This window comes from Dendrobates tinctorius, unplaced genomic scaffold (assembly GCF_039654945.1).
Source record: "Dendrobates tinctorius isolate UK_male_01 unplaced genomic scaffold, ASM3965494v1 ptg000060l, whole genome shotgun sequence".
NCBI lineage: Eukaryota > Metazoa > Chordata > Amphibia > Anura > Dendrobatidae > Dendrobates > Dendrobates tinctorius.
The window spans coordinates 54,420,357-54,426,356 of record NW_027361728.1 but is presented as its reverse complement, the minus strand read 5'-3'; positions in this window follow the sequence as shown (position 1 = coordinate 54,426,356).

Sequence of the window (6,000 nt, the reverse complement as noted above, 5' to 3'; positions counted from 1 at the left end):
TCTGCGTGAAATATATTGGAATGAGCAAAGCTGCAGGCCATGAATCAGGAAACCATTTTTTTTCAAGATAAAATTGTGCAAATAGTTTAAAACAAAGTATGTGATTTTCTCAAAACACAACACTCAAAACCCAACCCCAATGAAAGTCCATGGGGAATACAAGTCAGCATTGAGTGGATGAATGTAATCTGCTCCATTAAAAGTTATTACACTAGGCCTTTGAATTGACTATACTAGGCCGTGGTATTTCAAATATGAGTATACTAGGCCTTGGGGCTAGTAGTATAGTAATATGTGAAATACCACGGCCTAGTATAGTCATACCAAGGCCTACTGTTATAACTCGATTTTTAACAACTAGCATCTTGTTTCAACAAAAACAAACTGGTGAAACTAGAAAGAAACTTATTTTTTAGACAAGTTTCAACAGTTTGTTTTTCATGAAACCAGATTCTATTTGGTAAAACTAGAGTTATTACACTAGGCCTTGGAATGACTATACTAGGCCGTGGTATTTCAAATATGAGTATACTAGGCCTTGGGGCTAGTAGTATATGTGAAATACCACGGCCTAGTATAGTCATACCAAGGCCTACTGTAATAACTCGATTTTTAACAACTAGCATCTTGTTTCAACAAAAACAAACTGGTGAAACTAGAAAGAAACTTATTTTTTAGACAAGTTTCAACAGTTTGTTTTTCATGAAACCAGATTCTATTTGGTAAAACTAGAGTTATTACACTAGGCCTTGGAATGACTATACTAGGCCGTGGTATTTCAAATATGAGTATACTAGGCCTTGGGGCTAGTAGTATATGTGAAATACCACGGCCTAGTATAGTCATACCAAGGCCTACTGTAATAACTCGATTTTTAACAACTAGCATCTTGTTTCACCAAAAACAAACTGGTGAAACTAGAAAGAAACTTATTTTTTAGACAAGTTTCAACAGTTTGTTTTTCATGAAACCAGATTCTATTTTGTAAAACTAGAGTTATTACACTAGGCCTTGGAATGACTATACTAGGCCGTGGTATTTCAAATATGAGTATACTAGGCCTTGGGGCTAGTAGTATATGTGAAATACCACGGCCTAGTATAGTCATACCAAGGCCTACTGTAATAACTCGATTTTTAACAACTAGCATCTTGTTTCACCAAAAACAAACTGGTGAAACTAGAAAGAAACTTATTTTTTAGACAAGTTTCAACAGTTTGTTTTTCATGAAACCAGATTCTATTTTGTAAAACTAGAGTTATTACACTAGGCCTTTGAATGACTATACTAGTCCATGTTATTTCACATATGACTATACTAGCCCTTGGGTTGGTTTTTAACATGTATTTACCCATCAGTGTTTGTGAGTGGCGCAAACAACATTAATGAAACTTATTAATGGTGAACCACAAATGTAAATTTATTTTTTATCACAAAAAAAAAATTTAAAAATTATTTTTTACGGCGTTTGGGGGCAGATGGTTTCAATTTGGGGGTGTGCAGGGAATATGCAACACTTGCAGTTGAAGACGGTGTTTGAGGGGAAGGGGCAACAAAACTTGTGGGGGAAGGTAGTCCAGTTAAGGGAATTAAACTTGGAACACTTGTAGGAGAGGAAATCTGTTCAGTTACATTAGTTGTAATGGCATGTCGCCGTAGGCTTGTGTGCCTGGACCGACTTTGGCCCAATGCCCGCCTTGATTGATTTCGCCTTGAAGTAGGGGCAAATATGGAATGTAGGTCCCCCGTCTGCTGGTATGGCTGCTGCTGCTGAGGTGGCGGCTGCTGCTGCTGAGGTTGCGGCTGCTGCTGAGGTGGCGGCTGCTGCTGAGGTGGCGGCTGCTGCTGAGGTGGCAGCTGCTGCTGAGGTGGTTGCTGCTGCTGAGGTGGTTGCTGCTGCTGCTGAGGTGGCGGCTGCTGCTGAGGTGGTTGCTGCTGCTGCTGAGGTGGCGGCTGCTGCTGAGGTGGCTGCTGCTGCTGAGGTGGCGTCTGCTGAGTTGGCTGCTGCTGCTGAGGTGGCTGATGCTGCTCTTCTTGTTCAGTGCTCGTCCTTGCAGGAGGACTGGTGGCGGCAGTGATGGCCCAGGTTTGCAGAGTGGTGGTGGCAGGGCTACTACATGTTGTTGTAGCGGCAGGGCTGTTCCATGTTTGCCTAGTGGTGGCTGAGCTCCACGCATGCATGGGATTGGCGGTGGTGCTCCAGACAGGAGCAGCGCTTGCCATGGTGGTGTCGGTGAAGTGACCAGCTGCACTCAGACTTGTGGTGGTGTAACGGTGGGTGTCCAGCCTTTGAAGAGAGGTGTCCGTGCAGTGGTATGCAGCACAAGTCGGTAGTGAGGTGAAGCGAGTCAATGGTGGCACAGGTGGAAAGGACACCACTGCCTGCTGACCGTACCGATTATGCTGCATAGCCTGCAAGAAAGCATTGTTGCAGGCCTGCAGCACATTCAGCTGTTGATCAGGACTAAGGTGTTCCGCCATGCCCTTTTCAATCTTACTAAAAAAATGGTGTGCTGGTCTGTTGAGGTCGGCCTCCAGACGGTCAAGGCGCTGTTCTACAGAATTGAAGCGGTGTTCAAAGTGGTTAAAACCACGTTCCATCAGTGCAAAACCGCTTTCAACTCTGTCGGACAGTGACTTGAGGCTGGAATTAAATGTCTCGCTCAAATGCATAAACTCGGGCAAGACATTCCTGTCCAAGGCCCTCTGCCGCTGGCGGGTAGTGCCCGCATAACCAGTGGCAGAGACCTGGGACAGGGGAACACCTGATGGCCCAGCTTCCTGGTCACCAGCTGTGTGTGTGTGGGACCTGCAAGGTGCTTCCTGGCTGTCGGATGGCTGGGACGGGTCAGAGGACGTCCGACGAAGGACCGCTCCAGGGCCAGGTTGCAGGGTGCTGCTCCAGGTGCTGTGGAAGAAAGGAAAATCATTACTACCATGCCTTTACAAGAAGCATCAGCTGTGGATTAGAAAAACACAGATTAATAAAAATAAAAACCCAAAATGTATAATACTTACGATCTTGTGGCAAGGACCGGTCTTAGGAACTGCAACGCGTGATAGTGACGGTATCTAGTTCTGGTCCTTGACGCAGATCCACTGCGAACCTGGCCCTCAGCACGAACATCACTGTTGAAGCGGTCCTTGATCGAACGCCAACGTGTTCGGACTTTGTCCACTGTTGATAAAAAAAAACAGTGCCGTCAAGTACAACAGTCACTGCTTCACAATTTAGCAATACAATACTCAAAGCAGTCACTGTACACCCCGATGACACTGTTGGGTTTCCTGCTAGAATACACCTAGCACGAAACCCAACAGTGCCGTCAAGGACAACAGTCACTGCGGCACAATGTAGCAATACAATACTCAAAGCAGTCACTGTAGACCACGATGACACTGTTGGGTTTCCTGCTAGAATACGCCTAGCACGAAACCCAACAGTGCCGTCAAGGACAACAGTCACTGCGGCACAATGTAGCAATACAATACTCAAAGCAGTCACTGTAGACCACGATGACACTGTTGGGTTTCCTGCTAGAATACGCCTAGCACGAAACCCAACAGTGCCGTCAAGGACAACAGTCACTGCGGCACAATGTAGCAATACAATACTCAAAGCAGTCACTGTAGACCACGATGACACTGTTGGGTTTCCTGCTAGAATACGCCTAGCACGAAACCCAACAGTGCCGTCAAGGACAACAGTCACTGCGGCACAATGTAGCAATACAATACTCAAAGCAGTCACTGTAGACCCCGATGACACTGTTGGGTTTCCTGCTAGAATACGCCTAGCACGAAACCCAACAGTGCCGTCAAGGACAACAGTCACTGCGGCACAATGTAGCAATACAATACTCAAAGCAGTCACTGTAGACCACGATGACACTGTTGGGTTTCCTGCTAGAATACGCCTAGCACGAAACCCAACAGTGCCGTCAAGGACAACAGTCACTGCGGCACAATGTAGCAATACAATACTCAAAGCAGTCACTGTAGACCACGATGACACTGTTGGGTTTCCTACTAGAATACGCCTAGCACGAAACCCAACAGTGCCGTCAAGGACAACAGTCACTGCGGCACAATGTAGCAATACAATACTCAAAGCAGTCACTGTAGACCACGATGACACTGTTGGGTTTCCTGCTAGAATACGCCTAGCACGAAACCCAACAGTGCCGTCAAGGACAACAGTCACTGCGGCACAATACAGAGCAGGGAAATACTCACTAAACGCCTTTTTGGCGGATGCTGTGGCGCTGTCCCAGCCATCCATCAACGCTGCGGCCACCTCATTCCATAGCCGCCGTGTCACCACATTGTCCTTGTACAGCCGGTCACGGCTGTCCCACAACGGCGAACGCTCCTGGACCAGGCTGATGAGCTGCTCATTATCCAGGTAGACGTCTTCATCCCGTTGTGGAACCTAGACAAAACACATTCATTAGAATAATCAAATTTAAATTGACTAAAAAGTTACAAAAAAAGAAAAAAAAAAAAGAGTAAAAATAGAAGATAAAAAAAAAAAAAAAACATTACAAATCATTTGATACTTACATTACGTATCACCACCGGGACTTGGCTTCGCTGCTCCTGCTGTTCGCCCTCACTATTCCCGTCCGCAGATGATGATGACGATGTCTGAAAGTTGAAAAAAACGTAAGAGATTTGGAGAAGCAGCAGATATACTTACCAGATGCACGAAAATAATCACCTCACGGTCTGCTTGCGCCAATTCCTGCCGCGATGGGGAATACTCCGATTCTGAAGACATACTGCATGTAAAAATAATAAAAATCATTAGTACATACATAATTTAAAAGGACAGGCATATAATGTAATATACTCACATTCTTCGCTGATATAATGTGTTCTTGGTTGAATGTCTGCTCTTCAATCTGTCTAGTGTAGTAGTGGCAGAGTTTTGGCAGGCACCTCCTTTATATAGCCTTTTTTTTTTGGACTTTAGAAGATTCTAACTAGGATAAAAAGTGGACACCACCCAAAAAACGCTGCGCTAAAAAAGCGCATACCTGCGCATGCCAGTGCGCACGTATGCGCATCCATAGGCTATAATGGCCATTTTTAGCGCAAAACGTGCGCATACGTGCGCATGCGATTTTTTCAAGGGCCAAAAAATGCAACATGCAGCGTCTGGAAAATACCATCGCACACCCCAAAAAAACGCAGCGCATGAAAATCGCATACATGCGCTTACAAGTGCGCAGGTATGCGCACCCATGTTAAATATAGGGGAAAAATCGCATGCGCACGTATGCGTTTTTTTCCAGCGCTAAAAAACGCAAATGTGAAACCAGCCTTACAAAAATTACCTTGAGCTCCACTGCAACACGCTAAGGGTATCTGCACACGCTGCGGATTCTGCTGTGGATCCGCAGTGGTTTTCGCTTTGCACCTTTATTTCCTATGTAAAAAAAAAAACGCTGTGCACATGCTGCGGATTTTTCCGTGCGGTTTTGCTGCGGGTTACAGTCCGCAGCATGTCAATTCTGTGTGCGGTTTCCGCTGCGGTTTCACACCTTATCATTATGAGGTGTGAAACCGCAGGGCAAAACCGTAGGCTAATCCGCAGGACTTTTGTCCTGCGGATTTCTCTACAAAATCCGCACAACCAAAAAACTACATGTGCACTTACCCTTAACTGTTCAGAACTGTCCATGACTTTCATGTTTCTTACTAGTTGATGTGGGTTACCATTGTCCCTGATGCGGTTACACTTGGCTACCTAATGTGCCTTATTACTAATCAAATGTCATCTGCATTCTATATTATACTTGCTGTGTACCAGCAGGAATGTCTTTTTTGGCATATATTATGCCTATTTCAGGGGTATGACTGATGGTGCATTCCCTAAGCTATATTGCTATAACGCACTCTCTTTGTTATAATGTTATGTGAATGCTGCAACAATGGTGCAATAAAGCTACCAATCTGGCATATGAGTTATTTGAGTCATTGCTGAGTTCTGAGCCA